A 24189-nucleotide genomic window follows, 5' to 3' on the forward strand; every position below is an offset into this window, starting at 1 on the left:
AAGAATGGAGTTTATTGAGTGGGAGGAGGGGGTGAGGTGCTCAGATCTGTGCTTTGGAAGCTGTTCAAGGGATAGACTAAAGTGGAGAAAGACTTGAAGCAGAGAGACCGATTAGAAGGCCACTACAATAACTTAGGTGAGAGGCGATGAAGGCCTGAACTTGGGTACCCAAAGCACTGCCTCTGGAGTCCAAGGACATGGGTTCAAATCCTGTAGTGCCACTTACTACCTGAGTGACCTTGGGCAAGTTCCTTAACCTCTTTGTGACTCAAATGAGTCCAGGTTATTTTCCTATCTGTTCCCTCGACATATTGGGAATAAACTGGGAAACAATTAAGGTGATTTGTTAATGCCAGGAAATGAAGATGCAGGCTACCTAGGGACACTGAACTTCATTCCAGGGGATTTAGCTTGGCCCTGAAGAAAAATTCAGAAAACATACCTCCCTTCCTCCTTGTTCATGTAGAATATTTCACATATTGTCAGGCATCATTAATGTTCTGTTTAGTTTTTATGAACTTTTCTTATTCTATAGCTCTCTAGGTAGGAGCTGAGGACGGATAAATTAAGAAACAACAATGTTGTAAAAATAAAAGACATCCATAAAAATAAGATAGGGAGTGGGCTTCCTGGATAAGGATAGTCCTCCTTCTCTACAATTTATAGTTTTAGAGAGATGCCTAGAGCCCTGAGAGGTTAAGTGATGTGCCCAGGGTCAAACAGCTAATATGTGTCAGAGTGAGGACTTGAAGCCAGGTCTTCCTTCCCGTCTTTGAAGACTAACTCCATCCATTAAACTATGCTGCCTCTCTAAAAATAAGATAATTAAAAAAAAAAGTAGCCCATGGAATCCTAGCTATCTTTTTTCTGAATCTATTGAAATCTACCCAACCAAAATCTCTTTCAGACTATGCCCAGCTTTCTTCTCCTTCACTTAACAAACTGAAAGCTAGAGTGGTCACTTACTCCAAAGGTTATCATCATTTATAATTTCCATCCCTAGTGAGAATCAAATTGAATCAAAATCAGAATAGAAGTTTGGTTTTTTCTACCTTTTGAAAGAGAAAATTGCCGTTAAGTTGTGTCACACAAGTATTTGCCGCTCTGCTTTTTGGTAGAGTGCTAGCTAGGATATGCCTAGATTCTTCAGGTCACCATCACTACAACGTGATGCCTCTGGAGCTGAGTTTGTCATCTTTTCCCTGAGCTCATCAATGCTCTCTTTTTTCTATAGTTTTCCCTAATGACAATAACACTACTGTATTCTTTGGTTCATTGATCTTCATTCAAATAAAACTCTCCATTGTATCTTTCCCTTCTGGTTTATAAATTTGCTAGTATAACTATATTTTCCTACTATACGAGACTACTCTGTCTGCACCTTGCTCTACCCTCACTCTGATCTTTTCTGTTTCTTTTGAATAAAGTAGATGACTTCCAGAATTATATTTCAGTCTCATTCCACCAAGTCTCAGTGAACTCATGAGGTCAGATTTGCCCCCTTGTGCTAGAATCTCTAGTTTACTTAATTTGAAATATATACTTTGTGTATTTGTATTTAGACATCTGAGATTGCAGGTGTTCATTGCTGTTTCTTTTCTTAGATTTTATTTCCTGTGAATTTCTGGATGCTTCAAGTGCTGTTATTTTTTAAACACTTCAGCCACTTTATAATATCTAGCTTGGTGAACATTCATAGGTACTCTTCTCCCTCTCCCTTCTTTTTTAGTTTAAAGCTTTCTTGATTGGAAAGACATTTTTATCACTTCTTGTCAAGGGCACTCTATCCTTGGCCGTGAATGCCTGCCATTTATATTTGAAGTAGTAGTTCAGAAATACACATTTGATTATCAGGCACCACCTTCTTAGCCAGATGCTCACTTCCCAGATCACTTTTCCGTTCTGCAGCTTTTTCTTCCACAGAGAATAGCAAGGAAATCAGAGACTATACCCTTAGATCTTGTTTGCCCGAGACATTATAAGCTTTAGCAATGTTTTATAGATTCTTTCTGGCCGTATCATTGGTGGCCATGTGACACAAAAACTGGGCAATAATTTTTGAGGAAGTGACACCTGAGCTCAGCCTTCAAGGAAGATGAGGATTCTGAGAGGCATTGATGAGGAAGGTGTGTATTTCAGGAGTGGCTTTGGCCCGTATAGTTGTATAGAGGCAAGACATCGAACGTCAAATTCAGGAAATCACTAGCAGTTCAATATTGGTTGCTACATAAAATTTGCAAAAAGAAACGGTATGAAATAAAAACAGAAAGTTAGTTCAGAGTAAGTCTCTGGGAGGGCTTTAAATTCCAGGCTAAGCAGTTTGTATTTTATCCTAGGGGCAATGGGAAGCCACTTAAAGACTTTTGAGTAGGAGGAGTGCCTCATGTCAGCAGTGGTGTGCTGGCTGCCTTGGGGAGGAGAGCAAATGGAAGGAGGAAGACCAACTGGATCAGTGAAGAGGACTTAAATTAGGATGTTGGCTGGGAGTGGAGCAAAGGGGGATGAGAAAGGTTATGGAGGTAGAATTGTCAGGATTTGGCACAATCTTTTCTTGAGTCTACCCAGCCCTGAGGGGCACTTTGGGATCAGTTGCCCTGTTGGTTTTCCTTTCTCTTGGGGGCTACCGCTTCTCCCATGCCCCTTAGTCTTGAGAACAAGCATGGTATAGTAATAAGATTTAGTTAATAGTCAATAAAGATTTGTCAAGTGACGACAGCTGCCATTGTGGCTGCTACCACGATAGCAGCTCAGCAGATAGAGCAGTGGGCCTGGAGTCAGGAAGGTTTAAGTTCAAATACAGCCTCAGATACTTAATAGCTAGGGTCCCTATTTAAGTCACTTAACTTCTGTTTCCCTCAGTTTCCTCAACTGTAAAATAGGGATAATAATAGCACCTACTTTGCAAGGTTGTTGTAAGGCTCAAATGGAATAATGTTTGTAAAAGCACTTAGCACAGTGTACATAGTAGGAGCTATATAATGCTTTTTCTCTTCCCTCTCCCTCTACCACCAACCGCTGTATACCAGGCACTGTGCTAAGCACTGGGACACATAGAACGACCAGAACCAGTCCCTGCCCTTGAGGAACTCAAAATCCTATGCGGGAGACATATGCGACTAACTCCCTACAAACAAGATAAACAGGCTAGTTTCAGAGTCTAAATCTTACTGCTGTTATATATGACCAGTGTGACCTTGGGTAAGTTGTTAATCTTTTCTGGGCCTCGATTCTGTTGGTCAGTCATTTTTCAGTTGTAGTCTACCCTTCGTGACCCCATTTAGGTTTTTCTTGACCAAGTTATTGGAGTGGTATACCCTTTCCTTCTCCAGTGGATTCTTTTGTCAGGCAATCAGAGGTTAAGTGACTTGTCCAGGGTCACACAGCTAGGAAGTAGCTGAGGCTGGATTTGAACTCAGCTCTTCCAGACTCCCGGCCCAGTGCTCTATCCACTGAGCCACCAGTTGCCTCCTGGATTCTCCAGGTGGTTTCTAAGGTTCTTTCTGTCTCTGAAAACTATGGTCTGCCAAGTTTCCTCTTAAGCATAAAGGGACAGGTTTATGGAGTGGTCATGAGCCTCCTCCCATAGACTTCTATAGACTCTGGACCTTGGATGTGTTATGAAATGGAGATGTGTTTGGATGACATTAGCCAACTAGAAAGAAGAGCTAAGTTTTCTGAAGGCCAGATGCCAGAAGCTTCCCCAGAGACATGGGGAGTCCAGAGTTATCTTAATTTTTAATGAAGGATGACATGCCTATTGATTTTACCAATCAGTTCCTTATAAATTAAAGTTGATGCATTTAATTTCTTTTTTTTAATATAAATTTATTTATTTTTAGTTTTCAACATTCACTTCCACAAGTTTTTGAATTCCAAATTTTCAACCCATCTCCCCCCCCCACCCCAAGATGGCATGCATTCTGAATATCCCTTCCCCTACTCTGTCCTCTCTTCTATCTCTCTCCCTTCTCTTATCCCCTTCCCCTTCTATTCTCCTGTAGGGCAGGATAGACTTCTGTACCCCATTTCCTATATTTATTTCCCAGTAGCATGTGAAAACATTTTTTTTAAACATATGTTTTTAAAACTTTAGGTTTCAAATTTTCTCTCTTCCTCCCTCCCCACCCACCCTCACTGAAAAGGCAAGCAACTCAGTATAGGTTGTACATGTGCAGTTATGCAAAACACATCCATAGTAGACATGTTGTGAAAAACTAACTCTATTTCCCTTAATCCTATCCTGCCCTCCCATTTATTCTATTCTTTCTTTTGACCCTGTCCCTCCTCAGAAGTATTTACTTCTGATTACCTCCTTTCCCAATTTGCCCTCCTCTGTATCATCCCCCTGCTCTCTTGTCCCCTTCTCCCCCTATTTTCCTGTAGGGTAAGACAGATTTCCATACCCAATTGAATGTGTAGATGCATTTAATTTCTTAGGAGTCATGTATGTAGTGAAACTAACATGATAATATAATATGGCTATGGTACAAAATGAGTCATGCCACATAGGTATGAAAAACATGTATCAACACTTTGCAAAGCCAAAGGAAGTAGCATCTTCAAATGCCTAAGACTGCAATATGCTTAAAGAGGGTAGTTTCTTCCACCTAGATTCCTAGGCATACCAGGTCTCTGAGATCACATTGAATGTCAAGGTACATGGTTCCTTAAAAGAGGAATTAAGTCAGTGGATAGAGCACCGGCCCTGAATTAGGAGGATCTGAGTTCAAATCTGGCCTCAGACACATAACACTTACTAGCTGTGTGACCTTGGGCAAGTCATTTAACCCCATTGCCTAGCCAAAAAAAAAAAAACCAAAAACAAAAAGAGAATTAAGTGAAACATTTGGATGGGATGGTTTACCTGACCCAATCTCTAAATATTGTTCCACAAAAAAGAGTTTGTCAGAGTCCCTTGTATTTCTATTTTTTGAGAATAAGCTTTGTAGCATAGGTGTTAATTGTTATTTAAAGTTGGATGAAATTTCATTTGTAAACTCGTGGGAGCTGGTTTTTTTTCCCTCTTTTGGCAATTCATTTATGGCTTACTTAATTTCTTTCTCATGAAATTTGTTTGCTTAGGCTCTCAATTCTTATTTTGTTAGTTTAAGTATTTTAAAATTTCATGGATAACTCATCAATATCCTTTGAATTCTCCATTTTGCTGGCATATAATTGTGCATAGTACTTTCTGGTAATTCCTTTTTTATCCTCTCTGTTGTGAATTCACTTTGTTCATTTTTTATTAATCAGGTTGGGTAATGGTTTATTGATTTTGCTAGTATTCCATAAAAAAACGAGTTCTTACTTTTGTTCATCAATTCTACATTCTTTTTATTTTCAAGTATCCATTTCTCCTCTAATTTTCAATATTTCTTCTTTTGCACTTGTTTTGGGGTTTCTAATTTATTTATTTTTAGCCTTTTAAATTGCATACTCAGATTATTGAGCCTCTTTTTTTCTACTTTGTTAATATGTCTTCAGAAATATTAGTGTTCTCCTAAGGACTGCTTTAGTTGCATCCCAAGAGTTTTGGTATGTTGCTTCATCATCACTATCTTTTATGTAATCATTATAATAATTTATTTTTTGAAATACTTATTATTCAAAATAGTATTTAATTGCCATTTAGATCTGTATTTTTACTCATATTTCCTTTATTCATTATTATTTTATTGTGTTACTAGTGTACAAAAGGGGAAGCTAAATTATTTCTGCTTTTTTATATTAGTTAATATTCTTTTAAGTCATACATTGAGAAATCTGTGTTCTTTAGTATTCCCATTCAGAAATCAGTACTGGTCAGTCAAATCTAGTTTTTCAGTACTTTTATCAGCTACATATCTTCTTTCTTATTGACTTTTCTGTTGGGTTTAATCAGAGAGAAACACCCAAATCTCCATTAGTATGTAATTTGTATTTCTTTCCATTGAATACTTATGTATATATGAATGAGTGCATGGGTATGCATGGGTGTGTATGCTTGTGTGTGTGTGTGTGTGTGTGTGTGTGTGTGTGTGTGTGCGTGTAAAATGGAGGTTTGGAGCATGCCCAGATCTTCTAACATGGAGGCACTCTGCTTCTAGGAGGAGACATTCTATAATGCATGATGGTAGTTCTCCTATAATGTGGGTGGGAGCAGCCTTCTTCAATTGGCTACATAGCTGGAAGAGGCTGCATCTTAAAAAAAAAACTGCATCATAAAACTTAAAAATCAGATTGGGATAAGTCTTGCTTTCTATTTTTCATGCTCTTTTCTGCTGTGTTCAAGAAGGTAAATATCATACCCAGTTCACCCACAGCCTAGGCACCATGAACTGAATCAAAAAAGTGGAGGGGGAGAGACTGGATTACCTTTCCCTGCTTTCTCCTTGAAATACCCATGCCTTGGAGTGTTTCTGTTTCTATTTTATTTCATTTATCCTTCTCAATTTCAGGTGCAGGTGGTCATCCCCACTGGATCTGGAAGTTTAGGCCATGGCAACCTTGGAGTCAGTGTTCTAAGCAGAATGTTACAGCCACCTAACCCAGTAGGAAAACCCTGAGAAATCAGGATGCTAGGGACTGGAGTCCAAGGGATGTTTTGGACTTGGAAATGGAGCTACATTATATGGGAATTAACCTAACTATGAACGTAATCCTTTTCCCCTCTCTAGAAATTAAGGTAGTATGGGGGTGGGGGACAGGAGGAGAATTACGACAGTCATGTGCTTTAGAGTATGTTTTTATATTCACTATTATACCTTTGAAGTAAATAAACTGAGGTTTGGGGAACCCACCATTATACTTCAGGGAATACTATCAGTGGGAGAGCTGGAACTAATCACAGAGCCTAGATATCCCAAGTCACTTTAAGGATACCGGAGAACACTGAGGACAGAATGACATTTAATAAGCCTGGGTATTCAGGCAGCGGGAGCCAGGGTAGACAGTGTTACATATAATCATAACCTTTTTTTTTTAGGCAATTGGGGTTAAGTGACTTGCCTAGGGTCACACAGCTAGTAAGTGTCTGAGGGCAGATTTGAACTCAGGTCTTCCTGACTCCAGAGCTGGAGCTCTATCCACTGTGCCATCTAGCTGCCCCAGTCATAACTTTTAAGCTGATATTTGGTCTCTGTTTTGCTTATAGTAATCTGAACCTTGTCTCCTCTACCCAATTCTTCCCTCCAATTACCATGCCCAATCTCAAATTCTTTGATTTTTATTGTAATTTTTTCTCTCTGTCTCTCTCTCTCTTTCCCCTTTTCAGCTTAGATGAGAGTAATCCTCCCTGTCTCCCACTACCTTGTTCTTCTATTTCAGTGACATTCATCTGTAATGTCCCTCACCAAGAATCATTTTCCTTCTACCACCTTCCTTCTTCTCCTTGAAGACTCTAGCATTTATTTCCAAGGCAGGGGAAGGGCAATGGCTTCCTTATGCAGAAGCTTTATCTTCCTTACCTGATTACCACCTGTCCACAAAAGCATAGTATCTCTGTTTTCTTTGTGTTTAGTTTTTCATCAGATTAGGCAAGTATCTGAAGATGGAAATAATCAGGTAATGACCTTGTAAACTTCAAAAGGTCAGAAAAGACATCAGAAAGATAGCAGCCAGAGATGGTAGCAGAGTACACCAGAGTTGATTGCCTTGGCCAATAAGAGAAATGACTGCCGATAGATTTAGGAAAGACAGTCAGCCAAGGATGGAGGCAGTTTCGAGGATATTAGGAGGGAAAAGTTCCAGCTACAGATTCTAGAAAGTCATGGGTTCTCAGAGCCCAGCAGAGAGCCACACCAGAAGGGAACTTCATGAGAATTCCACAAAAGGAGAAAAGGGCTACCCTGACCAAGGATTTAGAGAGACCCCTTGGGCACCTTGTGTTTTCTACTTAGAAGTGACAGGCTATCTTTGTTATGCTAAGTTTGAGCCAACTCTCCTTAAGTACCTTGCATAAGTGTGCAAGGAGTGTGCCCCCTTGATTGAAGGGCATTTTTGCATCCTATAAAAAGTATAGTCTTTGATATACCTTTTCAGGAAAATATCACTTTATAAAAGCTAATTATTAAAATAACTGTCAACTGGTAATTGGGAAGGCAGGACTGGATAGGACATCCCTGAAGGAGGAAGTTGTCACTTTTGAAAAACCTAAACTTCTGGGGCAGCTAGGTGATGCAGTGGATAGAGCACTGGCCCTGGAGTTAGGAGGCTTCAGACATTTGACACTTACTAGCTGTGTGCCTCTGGGCAAGTCACTTAACCCCATTGCCTAGTCAAAAAAAAAAAAAAGAAATCTAAACTTCCATTGTGAGTATAAGTTGGGTTAGGTGCTTTCAGGCAAAGAGGACGGTGTGTATCCGTGTATAGTAGATACACACACATAAAGTAATATAAATGAGATATGTCTCCTTTACATACATGCATAAACACATACATAGTAATACAAATGAAAGCTTTTCATGATTTTCCCCAGCTGGAACTGATCCCTTTCCTTCCTCAAACCTCTCAAGCCACTCTGACTTTTCCCATGCACTTTTGATGTTGTTTTCAGGTGTTTCAATTGTGGCTGAGTCTTTGTGACCCCATTTGGGGTTTTCGTGGCAAAGATACTGGAGTGATTTGCTATTTCCTTCCCCAGCTCACTTTACAGATGAGGAAACTGAGGCAAAAAGGGGTAAGCGACTTGCTCAGGATCACACCGCTAGTAAGTGTCTGAGGCCAGATCTGACCTCAGAAAGATGAGTCTTCCTGACTCCAGGCCTAGCACTATATCCACTGTTGCCACCTAGTTGCCCCCTAAATCCTATGTACCTAGCCCATTCTAATTTGTTTTATGGTTATTTGGGTGCATGCCTCATCCCCACTGCCCCTTCCTCTGTTATAAATTTACTCAGCCCCTTTGTGACTGAACACAGTGTAACTTTGCATATAGTGGACACACAATAATTATTGGTTGAATTCATAAGTGATTCATGAATGACAGGAATTTGGGTGAAACTGTTCATCTCCCTTTCTTTCTCCTCTAAATGCTGGCACTAGTTTTACACTCAGTCCCAAACCTGAAGGTTTTAGTCAAAGAATTTGAGAGCTAATATGATCATTCAAGCCCTTGTTCCTTAGCTGTCCTGCTGATCCCTGATTTAGTGGTCTCCGTCCTCCTCCCCTTACCCTTTACAATCCCATTAGAGACTACTGATTTTCCCTGTGACTTAGACAAACTCCCCCTCAGCTCCTATTACTAACTGAAGAGGAAATGTGTAAGGGGTGCCACCCATAGACACACAATTGCCCCTTGAATTTATTCTGAAATAGAACATTTCCTCAGTTCCTGGCTCTAGCTTCAAGAGGTAGAGCAGAGAAGGTGTAGCAGTTTCTCTTGCTCTGTGGCAAGAAGCTGCCGTCACTATCAGCACAAAGTGTTGGTCAAGACCCAGGGAGGCCAAACAGACTGACATAACTTACCTTGGCTAAGGAACTTTACATTCCCAGACACAGGAAGCTGTTTCCAAGATATGCTGGGTCATCATCTTGAGAGGTGGGATGAAAACCACATGGATCTGGAGAGATAGAGACCTAGATTGCGTCCAATGCTTCAGATTTAGGTGGAAGCCCTATCACTGACTTTTTATTTTATTTTATTTTATTTTTATAGCCAGTCATTTACCCAAAGTAGTGACTAAGGAAGGATGAGTAGGACTTTGTCCCAGTGTGCTAAATATGGAGGGTTCCAAAGCATTTGCAGTTCCTGGACAGGGTAGAAACATCAGAGCTAAATACTTAGTTAGCAAGAATTATAATTGAGATAGAAAGTTACTAAATAATCAGCTGGGGTGAACTCCTTTATAGTTGGTGCTGTTGTGTTGTTTTAGTCCTGTCCAACTCTTGGGGTTTGCTTGGCAAAGACAATGGAGTGCTTTGCATTTACTTCTCCAGGTCATTTTTACAGATGAGGAACTGAGATAAATAGAGTTAAGTGACTTGCCCAGGGTCTCACAGTTAGTATCTGAGGCCGGATTTGAACTCAGGAAGATGAGTTTTCCTTATTCCAAGCCCAGTGTAACACCTTGCTTTCTACTCTGCCTCCCTGCCTCCGACATGGTAACCTCCCTAGCAGCTGCCTTGTATAGTGTCCTGGAGTCTCTGTCTTCCCCAATAGGGAAGTGTCAGCCCTTGGCCCAACTGGGAACATGCCTTGTTTCAGCCTGCCTGGGCAGAGTCTGTGGTACTTGCCCTGGGTACAAAAATTCCTAGTTCCTGCTCTTTACTTATTCTGCCAGGACCTTAGCTCTCTGATCAATAAAATGGGGATAATGTGAACCTAGAGTACTTCTGTATATGAGAAAGTGTTTCTTGTTTATCTTCAGGAAAAAAAAATACCTGATAGAATAACCACCATCATAATTCATACTATTGTAACAAGCATATTCATAACATTATAATGAAAATAAATTCAACTTGGAGTGGGTTATTCAAAGGGTGTTTCAGATAATCATGACAAAAGTCTGCCTGCAGACTTACTCTTTCTTGCTCTAATCTGGAATGCAAAGCTGAGCAGGGAGATAAGAGCTTTGGGGAAGGAAAAGGCTCTCCCAATCCTAGCCAAACCCTTCCCCCGCTCCTGAAACCCTTTCTACCTCGAGGTATTTGGTTTTATTCCCCACCATTTTATTTCATTTTCAATTAAAGAGCATTTACTTCTCTCTTTTCTACCTTTCCCCAACTGAAAAAAGTACAGAACAAAACCTTTGTAATAAGTGATGAGTTCAGGGTGTACCCCAAGCATGTTGAGGTGCCACCTGAAATGATGAGGAATAGACAGGCAGGTCCTATTGTCCTGAAAGAATTCACTTGGACAGTCTCCAGGTTAAAAAAAAAGGCATTTATTGGAATGATGCACCCAAGCAGGCCTGTTCCACATGGGAGGCAGAGTGAAGGCAAAGGCCACTGTCCAGATTAAAGATCTGGTTTAAATACAATTTTATGGAATTGGGGGAGGGGAAAGAAGATAAGACAATGGGAGGAGCGAGCATGACTCCAAAATGCTGGGATATCAGGAAGTTGGGAGGTGCCTTTATTATACAGATAAGCAAAGAGAATAGGAGAGAGGAGGGGAAGAGTTGTTCTGGACTTGGGGGTGCTTTGTGAAAGTCCACGGTGGGGGTCTTCAATGCATAGTCTTCTTTGCTCACTTTTCAGGCTGGTCACACCCTGCATTTTATCTCCCATCTCCCACCCTGCATCCTGCCCTGACTTCATAGCATTTGAAAAAACAAAACAGGCAGTAGGACCATGGGGCTGTCAGAGCTGTCAGAGAACGGAAGGCACTGCTCCTATTGGCCCTTTAACATTTCCCTGGCTTTACAGAACGTTGATAAACTTCTCTTTTTCCCTTGAATTGTTGGTGCTCAAACCTAACCCGTTTCCCCAAGTCACTTCTGGAATGAATGATACAACCCCTATTACCAGTATCTCTGTGAATCAGATGGCAGTACTCCACTCGAGACATCTGGATCTCACTTTCCCTTGGCATCATCCCCATTATCAATCTCTCACTCATCTCTCCCCTAGAACCTCCTTACAACAAAGATTGATTAAGTACCTTTTGCTTATACAGCACTGTGTGAGACTTTGGGGAAGGTGCAAAGTTTAGTGAAGTCAAAAGCTCCTATTTCGTGAAAAGACTTGCTCTTGGCCCTGCCTCAACTTCTTAGAAAACCCTCAACTCTTTATTTACAGATTGAACTGTATTTAATGCTTGTCCTCCAGTTCCCAGACTCCAGGCCAGAAGAAGCTTCATTCCAGGGTTTTGTTTTTATGATTTGTCTTTTTGTTTTTTCCCATCCTACAAGGGTATCCGAGAATACCAGTCTGTGCCACTCCTCTTACCACACACACACACACACACACACACACACACTCCACATCTTTACTATTTGTCTATTTTTACTGTTTGCCTGTGTGTCACTTCTGGTACCATCTATTCATGGATAATTCAAAATTGTCTCAGGCTGCCAAAGTTATATGCCATGCTCCCACTAGCTCACCACCTTCTCCTTCTGGTGAGATTTAGTTTCAGACCTGCCTGTTCCTGTCTGTCCCCTGAGTCAAACCCCTCAGAGGTTTGGTCAGGACAAGGAGGGACAAATGGGGACTAGGCCCCATGAGCAGCTACAGCAGCTCACATTTCTATAGTACTTTAAGCACTTTCCCTCACAATACTTCTGTGAGGTAGTTCGGGTATTCTTAACCCCATTTTACATATGAGATAAATGAGGTCTTGAGAGGTTAAGTGACTTGCTTGAACACAGGCAACCCGTGTCCAATGTGTTCAATACCCTTGTAATCTTTTGCCTCAAAGTAGTGGGAGTGTCAGGGCTCATAGGTGAGACAGCGTGTGAAGTCAGGAGAGTGGTGAGGGCAAAGGATTCTATCAGATGGAATGGATAGGTCAAAAGCAGACTTTGAGTGGAAAGTGATTGAGACTTCCCATCAGTCACTCTCAAACATCCATCCTATGTGCTCAGCTTCTAAACCCTCACTCTGGATAGCTCTCTGCTCAATCTATCTGCCAGGTAGGGAGACTACCACAGGGATAAAGCTGATGACGTTGGTAGGAGTGTCAAGAGTCAGGATGGAAACCAAATCTGTTCAGTGGAATAAATACAGCATTTGCCAAGGAAGTCGGCAGATGTTCCTACCTAGACATATGAGGGGCAGGAGCGTTAAGAAAGACCTGGTGGCTATTTTTACACAGACATTTTATCAACCACAAGGGCATTTATTTTTTCAGAGGTGGGAGAGAGTCAATCTAGGACAGGGATCAGAGGGTTGAACTCAGGGGCAGGAGGCCTGAGCACTAAAATTGCTATTAACTTGCTCTGTATGATCTTGGTTGTTCTAATGCTGACTCCACTTTATTTCTCCTATACCCCTGCTAGCAAAACTGAGAAAACACACTACCCCTCTTTTACCACATAGTAATGGTATAACAGGAGGATGGGTCTGTCCTATGGGGACCTAGTTTTCAGACCATGCTCAGGTAGGCAGTCTCTGCCTACTGCCAACCCACTTTCTTACTTCTGGAACTATGTGATGCTGCAGAAGTGAAGGGTCTGGCCCTTCCATTCTGTCTCATTGTTCAATTGTTTTTCAGTTGTATTCAACTCTTGGTGACCTCATTTGGGATTTTTCTTGGCAAAGATACTGAAGTGGTTTGCTATTTCCTTCTCCACCTCATTTTACAGATGAGGAACTGAGACAAACAGGGTTACGTGACTTACCCAGGGTCACACAATTAGTAGGTGTCTGAGGCCAGATTTGAACTCAGGAAGGTGAATCTTGGACTCCAAGCCTGGCACTCTATCCACTGTGCCACCTCTGTCTCATTATGTACTTCCAAAAAACCCTCCAAACCCCTCCTACATTAGTTGTCAGCAAACTAATAACCCTCTCATCGATATTGTTCTATATGGTTTACAAAATGTCTTTCTTGCAACAATTTTATTAAGTAGTTAGTGTAAGTATGATTATCTCCATTTTTCAGTTGGGAAAATTGAGATTTAGAGAAGTTAAGTAATTTTTCTGTGGTCACTGCACTAGCAAGGGGTAGAATAAGGGCCCAATGCTAGATCTTCTGACCTCCAACTTACTATTCTTTTCACTGAAACAATCTTAAATATTTTAAGATTTTAAAGTAAGTATTAGAGACTCTCTTCAACATCCTTCTTGATCTCCGGCTTGAAGATACAGCAGTAAGCAGACATATACATCCTGTTCTGTCTCCAGAGCCTAATGCACATAGATAGCAAATAGGACTGAAAATAAACTTAGGCAGGAAGGGGAAAATTGTTTCAGAAACCTCAGGAAAACTCCTTCCTTCTACTGATGTGTAAGGCAATGTCTTTAGTATTAAGAATTTGGGAGACAGAGTCAAGGATCTTCTCCTGCACCGTTGTGGCCAATCAAAGCCTGTCCTGAGCCAGGTCAGGATATGGGGAAACCCCTGTGCCTCAAATTTGGGTCAGAAAGTAAAGAATCATTGGATGGGAAATGTTGAACTGGAAAGGACCTTTGGAGGTCATCTGCTGCAACCATCTCATTTTACAGAGATGAAGATTAATGCCCTCTCTGAGATCCAAAGAGGTCTAAGGTCATGAAGGTATTAACTATGAAGGTATGACTATGCCAAGGTTCAAACTCAAGTCCTCTGACTCCAAACCCAACACCCTTGCCACAACACCATGCTGCCAAAGTCGTGTATGACCTTCGCCAAATCAGTGATCTGAAGATCATAGGTCTAGAGCTGAAAGAGATATGGGTCCAAACCTCTCATTTTACAGATGAAGAAAGTGAAGTCAAGTAGTTGAGTTCTTCTGTATTTTTTCCCCCTATTAATGAATACAGTACTCGTCATAAGCTACAAACCTTCCCTGGTAAGGACAAGTGCTGGTATGCACAAATATGCATCAGAAGGAAGAGCTAATTACTTCTTTGAGGCTGTTGAGAATTGTGGTCAAAAGGACCTGTACTCATTTTACAATGCACTACTGTAATTAATTCCTCAAAACAAGTCATTCCCATATAGGAATGCTAAGTCCTTTATAATGCTTACAAGATGGGAATGCTCTAGACCAACATCTTACATCACATACCAAGATAAAGTCAAAATGATATATAAAGACTGACACTATAAACAAACTAGAAGAACAAGGAACAGTTTACCTTTCAGATCTATGGAGCAGGGAAGAATTTATAACCAAACAAGAGATAGAGAACATGAAATGCAAAATGGATAGTTTTCATTACATTAAATTGAAAAGTTTTCGCACAAACAAAGCCAATGCCTCTAAGATTAGGAGGGAAGCAGAAAACTGGGAAAGAATTTTTACAACCAGTGTCTCTGATAAAGGCCTTATTTCTAAAATATATAGAGAACTGAGTCAAATTTGTAAGAATACAAGTCATTCCCCAATTGATAAGTGGTCAAAGGATATGAACAGGCAGTTTTCAGAGGAAGAAATTAAAGCCATCTATAGTCATATGAAAAAATGCTCTATATCACTATTGATTAGAGAAATGCAAATCAAAACAACTTTGAAGTACCACATCACACCCATCAGATTGGCTTACAAGACAAAACAGGAAAATGATAAATGTTGGAGAAGATGTGGGAAAATTGGAACACTAATACATTGTTGGTGGAATTGTGAAATGATCCAACCATTTTGGAGAGCAGTTTGGGGCCATGCCCAAAGGGCTATAAAATTGAACATACCCTTTGACCCAGCAATACCACTTCTAGGTCTGTATCCCAAAGAGATCATAAAAACAAGAAAAGGACCTGCATGTACAAAAACATTTATAGCAGCTCTTTTTGTGGTGGCAAAGAATTGGAAATTGAGAGGATGCCCATCAATTGGGGAATGACTGAGCAAGTTGTGGTATATGAATGTAATGGAATACTATTATGCTATAAGAAATGATGAGCAGCAGACTTGAAAAAAACTTGAAAAGACTTGTATGGTCTGATGCAGAGTGAAGTGAGCAGAACCAGGAGAACATTGTACACAGTAACAGCCACATTATGGGATGACTGACTTTGATAGACTTGGCCCTTCACAGCAATGCAAGAATCTAAGACAACTAAGGAAAGAGTCATGATGGAAATTGTTATCCACACCCAGAGAAAGAAATAAGGAATCTGAATGCAGGTGGAAACATACTATTTGCTCTCCTTTTCCTTTGTTGTTTTGTTTTATTGCTTCATTCTCGTGGCTCCTCCCATTAGTTCTACTTGTTCTTTACATCATGACTAATGGGAAAATATGCTTAACATGAATGTATATGTAGAACCTATATCAGATTGCATGCCCTCTTGGGGGGGGAAAGAAGTGGGAGGGGGAGAAAATTTAAAACTCAAAATCTTACAGAAGTGAATGTTGAAAACTAAAAATAAATAAATTAATAAAAAAAGATGGGAATGCTCTCGTCCTTTTACCATAGAGAGCCAAACATGTCAGAATACAGTACTGGACTTGGAGTTAGGAAGACTTGGGTTCAAATCCCATCACTGGCACTTAATAGCTATTGTGTGACCTTGGATAAGTTGATTAAACTCTCTGGAGCTTCAGTTTCCTCATATTTAAAATGTGAGTCTGTACCAGATGGCCTCTAAGGCCTTTTCTAGCTCTAAGTCTATGAAGTATCATGCTTCCCCTGCTATCAGTGATGAATATGCAGATATTATCGATCTGGGTCTACCCCCAGAATTAACATTCACAGAATCAAAGAATCTTATAGCTGAAAGGGACCACAGAGGTCATCTGATCTAACTATCACTTAAAGTAGGACTTGACCCAGCACCATCCAGGGAATGGCTCCCCACCTATAAGATCAGTCAGTCTGATTGTGGTCCAGCTCCAAGTCTCATTCTCATCCAGAGTACCTCCTGACTCTGGGAAGACTGCCCTTGACCGTTCAGGAAAGCAGAAGATAAACCCAAATGTTCGCTACAGTGCAGAGTGCCAGAACTCTAAAGACCTGTACTACCTAGAAACCGCTTCAGTGCCTGGGGCCTTCTCAGCCACGGAATATCCCTCCATCATGCTGGCCCTTTTGTTCCATTGGTGAGTTCCTTCTGGGGGCCATTTTGGGGTTCAGCCCAAGTTGCTCTTGCTTTATTCCCCTCCTTTCTCTGCTTCTCAGGCTATAGACTTTTTCCACGCCTCAGCATGGGTATCTTGCCTGTCTCTCTCTTTTTTTTTTTTTGGGTGAGGCAATCAGTTGCCTCTCTGTCTTTCAACTCACTCCTTGTGTGTGTGTGTGTGTGTGTGTGTGTGTGTGTGTGTGTGTGTGTGTGTGCGCGCGTGCGCGCGCGTGCGCTTCCTTCTTCCTTGGAACATAAGCTACCCAGTGATAAGGACTATCTTTTTGTTTGTATTTGTATCTATAGTGCTTAGTACACTGCCCATTGTTACTCGGTCCTTTCAGTAGTGTCTGACCTCTTTTGAGATTTTCTTTGCAAGGATACTGGACTGCTTGGCCATTTCCAGCTCATTTTACAAATGAGGAAAATGAGGCAAACCAGGTTAAGTGACTTGCATAGGTCACATAGTAAAGTGTCTGAGGCCGGATTTGAACTCAGGAAGATGAGTCTTCCCGACTTTCACTAGCTGTCCCAGTAGAGTGCTTAGTACATAGTAAATGCTTAATAAATGCTTCTTGCTTATCTGGGGGTAGACGTGGATTTTGACTAGGGTGTCACTGGGATGAAACCTGGTTGCTATAACTTTCACTTCTCAGCAAACTACATATTTTCTCTGCCCCAAAATGGATTTCAGAGTATAAATAACTATTATTTACCCAGACTTTGTGCTCAAGGAAGTAATAAACTGCCCCTCCTCTTGCAAACAATGACAACCAAGATTAGCAGCTGATGTAATAGGTCCAGTTTCCCTGACTCTTCCCAGCCCTCATTGCCTCTGAAAACTGAAAGCACACATGTAGAATCAGGAAACAAAGACATATAAGTGAAATCCTATGACCAACTTGACTAAGGAGGCATTTCATACCTGTTTACTGCTTGAAGTAAGTGAATTATTGAGTTTTGACCTGTAGGGAGACAACTGGGTGTAGCTGATAGACCATGGAATTTGGAGTGCCTCCATTCAAATTTTGATTTTGCAGTATGACCTTGGACAAATCACTTCACCTATATAAGTTTTAGTTTCCGCATCAGTAACAAGAGGAAGTTGGAAAAAATGATAAACAAATACTAGTCTCTGCAAGCTCTTATGACAGGGTCCTACATTTACTGAGAGCCTACTGTGTGCCAGGCACTGTGCTGCTATGTGCTGGGGATACAACCAGAGGCAAAAGACAGTCCCTGCCCTCAGGCAGTTCGCAATGTAATGGAGGAGACCGCTGGCAAACAAATATACACAAAGCAAGCTATGTGCAGTTAAAATAAGAAACAGCAGAGGAAAGGCACTCCGCCTCTGTAGGACAAGGGAATTAAGTAAAATCTATGTTCTGCTGCTAAATCAACCTAGTGCAACGTAACATATACAGAGGAGTGGCAGAGGAGACATTGTCAGGTAGCACCAACATGGCTAAGTTATGGGAATACTTAGTAACTATGTTACAGAATCTCAGGAATGTTCAAATTTTCCTTAGGAGGTAAGTATCTGTATAGTAAAAAGTGAAGTATAACTTGGCCGGGACTTGTAATGATGATAAACCAACAGCTGATATTCAGATGACAAAATAGAGACTTTTAGGCTGAACTAAAATAAGCAAATTTGAAACGATTTGGCGATAGCTAAAATTATTATTAGATTAAATTAGTATTAGATTATTAAACTAATCAACATGGGCATTCTTTCCACCAGCACGTTATAACCCAGGCAGAACTTCTCATCTTGTGTATTTCTGGTTCGTGGTTTTCCATAAATTCTTCATAAAAGATATGTCAAATATGCTGGAGACCTTTCTCTTGTTTTTTTTTTTAATATTTTATGGTGTGTTGGTTAGGCTTTTTTTTTTAGGCAATTGGGGTTAAGCGACTTGCCCAGGGTCACACAGCTAGTAAGTGTCAAGTGTTTGGTCTGAGGCCGGATTTGAACTCAGGTCCTCCTGACTTCAGGACTGGTGCTCTGTCCACTGAGCAATCTAGCTGTCCCCTTGGTCGGGCTTTTTAAAACTTGTCTGCTGAGCCATCTCAAAAATGAAAGAAACTCTAATATAGTTATTAAAATAAACCTTATGTAACTTGTTTGGACACTATATGCCACTAAATTTTCAACCTTTGAAAAAGACTGAGCTTTGCATTCAAGGGCACAACTGCAGACTAAAAAGTAACAAGTAAAGGAGAATTCCCACTGCCCCCTCAATTTCAGTCTATCAGATCTCTCAAAATAACTCCCATCCCTTCATTGCAGATTCATCTGACTTTTTTTTTTAAAGTAGCAGTGGGCAAATTATTTTCCCTCTTTCATATAAATGTTACCCCAGTCCCAAAGCCCTTTGGTGTGGGACTCTCTTTATGGGTGGAGATCATAAACTTTCACTGTTTTAAGATATCACCTGGAGGCAACTAGGTGGCATTGTGGATAAGAGCACTGGCCTAGGAGTCAGGAGGACCCGAGTTCAAATTCAACTTCAGACACTTGACACTAGCTATGTGACCCTGGCAAGTCATTTAACTCCATTGCCTCACCATAAATGAATGAATGAATGAATGAATGAATGAATGAATGAATGAATGAATGAATGGTCACCTACAACAGCCTTCCTGCTTTCTAAGATAACCAGCAGTTGATTTTTATTTAATCAATCATACCTTCAACTTTCCAAGACAATAACTAAAAGGACAAGGCTGGTTTTATTTGAAAATATGAGGTCATTCTGATCAGGAAGAACCCAGCCTGGAACATTTGTTAAAGATATGCTTTGATTATCTTAATTTTTACGAGTCAACAATAATACATGTAATTTACTTTGGATAAGAGGTATTCCTCCCCCACTTGTTAAGTAATATAAGAGAAAAACATGTTCCTTCTGTAAAAAATGGTTTCTCTTGGTAATCTGTGTCTTGGATACTCAGAGTTCCACCCCCCAGGCTTCTGCTTCAAGTTCTTCAGAAGGACATTGCTGATAAGGAGATTGCACTGAATCTTCTTATCCTTGTCAAACTCACCCAAGTCAGGTTTGGGTGGAGATAGATTCCCAAGACTGGAGGTGGTATTTCCTCTGTCTGAATGGTGGATGATAACAACCCTGTTGACCAAGATTGAGTGACCTAGGTCACATACTCAAAGACCCTCATTTTAATATAACCCACCTCCCAGTATATTGAGCAATCATGGTTGATTGGCATCTCTTGGGAACACCTATTCTTCGAAGGGCATATAACCCTCTACCCCCAAATCCCAAATTGAGCCAGTTCTGAACTGGCCTTCTTGGGGGAGGGGAGCAAATTTTGGACTGAACTCCCAAGCCACGCATGGCAAGCCAGCTTGAGAGAAATTAACACGTGCACCCTAATTTTATTTGTCACTTTCTTATGTGAGAGATGAACTCTCAGAAGTGAAGCCTCCTCAAAGGTCAATAATTCTTGATTATTGCTTTCAAAATCCCCCCCCCCCTTTTAAGCACATAACAGAAGAATAAGCCCTGCCCCCAACCTGAACTGTTTGTCCTTAGCTTCCCGCCTTTCTCTTGTCTCTGGGATAAGGGAGAAGTAGATTGGGGAGTGGCCAGTAAGCTGGGGTGAACCAAACTTCTGGGACCTGGACAATGGAGCCTAGCTAGGATTAAGTGTGGGAAATGGCCAGGGCTATAGGGAGGGCTAGGCTAGGTTAAGGATAGATTGGATGTAGCCATAATGAAAAGCCAGTTGATGGGATTATAGCCTCAGGTGAACACCAGAGACTTGGCCTTGTAGGAAGGTCCAGGGTTTTTCCTTTCTGGGGCCCAGATCCCAATCCCATCAAAATAATGACTGATATATACAAAGTAACATGGAAAGATTTTTACATGAACTAATGAAGAGTGAAGTAAGCAGAGCCAATGAAACAATACACACAGTGACTACAATAATGCAAACAGAAAGAACACCACCACATTAAAAACATCTAAAGTGAATATTATGAAATTATAAAGAACCAACTTGGCTTAAAAGAAGAGACAAAAAGACATTCCCATCCCACCCATTTGCAGAGGTTGGAGGTCCACAAGTATTGCATTTTGCCTGTATTTTTAGACTTTTTTGATTTTGTTGATCAGTTATGCTGATTTTTTCCTTTTCCTTTTTTTTGTCTTCAGTTCTATTTGTTGCTTTACATCTCTGGGAGGGGGAACGGGAGGCATAGTGGGAGAAACTGGTGATATAAAAGACATCAACAAAAATGTATTTCTTAAAAGGCATTCATACAGAGAGCGTTTGCTGTTAAGTGGTAGGGAAGATCCATAAGTCCCAAACTTCAAGTTGCTTGGTTACTAGGGTAGTATTCAATGTTTATAATACAATATTTACATCAACACTTTTTTTGTGATAGCAAAGAATTTAAAAGAAAATCTGTCACTGGCCATGTTAGACTGGGCCACAACTCTGCTCATAAATGCCCTTAAGAGTGTTTGTTTTATCCTATTTTAAAAATTCTACATATCATTGTCTCTAAAATGTTTTGGCCTGGAATTTACCTGTGGTCCTTCCATTGCTCTTTGGGTGACAATACAAGTAAGGGAACTGGAGTTTGAATTCCAGCTATTGTGGAATCTTCTAGATCCAGTTTGCTCAGGACTGATAGTTATTTCAGCTCGCCTGGGTAGTCAGAAGTTTCTGGAGGTTATTGTCAACCTCCAGAGTTTGGTGTAAAAAAGACAAACAGGATTGGGTTGTGTGTGTGTTTATTTCTCTTAAAGCAGGCAGAACATGCATGTGTGCATGTGGAGCTGCAGTCAGAACTGAATTCCCTTTGGGGTTAGGCTGCACAGTTTACATACCCTTCTAATAGGGGCAGATGTCATTCCATCATCTTTTTACCCCTAGACAGAGAAAATATCTCTATATCAGACCACTCCTAGCTATACCAGACCACTTTCAGTCACAGGCTATCTAGACAAAAGAATCTGTCTCCATCCAAGCTTGAGTAGAACACGGTGGGCTTCCCTGCTTTAGATTAAATTCCTTGCAAACTTGGATGGGGTCTGACTGGGATAAGGAGATTCAATGCAATCTCGTTACCAGTAATGCCCTTCTGAATAAAAATTGAACTTTGGAAGAAAGGGTAGTGTGGGGGGAGCTCTGAACTTCCCCAAGATGTTGGTTATTAATAATCAGTTTGCTATAGTACTTTGGAGAGATTTCTGGGTTCAGCAAGTAAACGCTGCAAAGATCTCTAGTTATGTCAAGCTTGAGAGATGCTCAGTTTGCCTCCTGATTGGCTGATTCTGATTCCCAAGTCAGTTTGGCCTCCTTTTCATGGTAAGGAAGCTCACACAGATCGAGGTGGTTAGTAAAGTCATTAACCATTCTATTTTCACAATTTTCACACTATAAAACTTCCTTTTGGTTCCTTTAATTCTCTTTCTGGTGCTGCTTGACTAACCACTCCCGTGGGCCTCCAGAGTGATCAAGATAGCCTAGAGATCCAGATGGCAGGGCCCTCAATGGATCATATAACCTGGAGATCCAGATGGATAGGGCCTGGAAAGTACAGCTTAATCCACTTTTACCACCAAATTTCTGATTGTTTCTTGTAGCAGGAAGCATCATGACAAATTAAATGCACTGAGGTGAGCAGCTGTTTCCGGTTAATCCAGGTTTAACTGAATGTTTATATTCTAATTAGTACCAAGGTCAAGAATGCTTTCTTAAGAGAGCTCAAGCAGCTTCAGGTAATCGTTAAAAAAATTTAAATAGTCCAGCATACTAAGTCCACTTCCATGATATCAAACCTGAGGGCAGAATCTCCAGAGATCATATTCCAAAGTGCAGGGTTTCCAGAAATAACAGTGAAGAATTTCTCCAGGCTTGAATCAGGATGGGAGCAAAACTCCAAAGTCAACTAATGCTGCTCTAGCCAAACCTTCTGGAAATTTTTGAGCCATCCCATGGTCACGAGGAAAGTGTCAAAATGTCAGGGAATTTGAACCTCTGTCCAGACCAGACCGAGATCTCTAGTATTCTCATAGGCAGGATTAGTCCTACATCTCCTGCCGTCCGTTAATGAGGTCCTTACAGATTTGGAGTTTGATTCATTCATATCAGGATCCTAAGACTTCCAGATATAAGGATACCCAAGAGAATAGGGAAAGTATTGAGATTTAGAGGTTTAGGGGTGCTGAGACCCCAAAATCACAACAAGCGGTCTTTCCCAAATGAATTCAACCCAAGCCTTCTTCCAGCCAAAGACAAGATTTATTAAAGATCTGCCATATTGGCCAGATTCTTAAGGAATCCAAACATTTGTATTGCTAATGCAAGCGGGCCAGATTTTAAGAATTTGAGCCCTTGGCTAGACTCTTAAAAAATCTGAGCACCTTAATGGAGGCCAGATGGACCTTATATACAGAAAGAATGTGGGAGGGCTCTAGAAGTAGCCAAGTAGTCTGGGGGGACTGGAGGAGGGGGTCTAAGGAGGATCTGGATGGGAGTGGCCAGTAAGCTGGGGTGACTATGAGGTAACAGAATGCCAGGGACCTGGACCACTTGGCCAAGGGAGAATGGAGTCTAGATAAGATTAAGGGTGGGAAGTGGAGGGGGGTGGAGCATAGAGAGGTAAGACAATGGAGGGCTAGACTAGGTTAAGGGTAACAGAGAATTGAGGGGTTGGGTTTAGGCCATAATGAAAGGGGGTTGATAGGATTATAGCCTCAGGTGAGGTAGCCTCAGGTTATCTCAAGGAAAGTCCAGGGCTTTTCCTTTTTGGGCTCCAGATCCCGAAGACATGGTCTTTTCCTTTTAGGGTTCAGATCCCATCCCCATCAATTAAGGTTGCAGCTACTTCTGACTCTGACATAGAATTGCCATCTTCCACCCCTATGGTATTGTCCATGTCTTAAGACCTTCAGAGAAGTAGCTTCGAAGTAGATGACGATATCAGCTCTGTAATAACAAACCGCCCAAAACCTAGCACATGGAACTTTTCCCAGAGACGAATATGTACAGAAATACAGACATAAAGGGAAAACCACCCTGGTAATCAAACCCCCATAGCTGCAATGATCCATCTGGCTCTCTTACTTTCCTTTCTGCTGGAACAATCAGAAAACAGAAGGCCAGGGTTCATTGTCTCCCTACCTTTATCTACTACATGCAGGCAGGTTCATAACGGGAAAGAAAGTGATACTCTTTTTAGGGTTACAAGTAAGCAGTTGCTGACTTCTTCCCCACCCCCCCACCCCCCACCAGAGCACACCTGCTCTGACTACCAGATTGTGGTAAAAACGCATAGAACAGAAATCCAATTCTTCTAAGATTGAGGAAAAAAAGAGGAAGAGGCCAGAACCCCAGGTGGGGTAGGAACAACATCTTCCACTTAGACTAGGCTAGTTTTGCCTTATTGAAATCCTCCTGGAGACTTAACTGGCTTAGACTATGGCTTAGGCCATTAATACCCCTTCACTCACTTGGCTGAGAGATCATGCTCTAGCCTAAGGACAAAAGCCAGGAGGAGGTATATCAGTTGTTGTCTTTCAGGCTGG

Source organism: Phascolarctos cinereus, unplaced genomic scaffold (assembly GCF_003287225.1).
Source record: "Phascolarctos cinereus isolate Bilbo 61053 unplaced genomic scaffold, phaCin_HiC Scaffold_3;HRSCAF=262, whole genome shotgun sequence".
NCBI lineage: Eukaryota > Metazoa > Chordata > Mammalia > Diprotodontia > Phascolarctidae > Phascolarctos > Phascolarctos cinereus.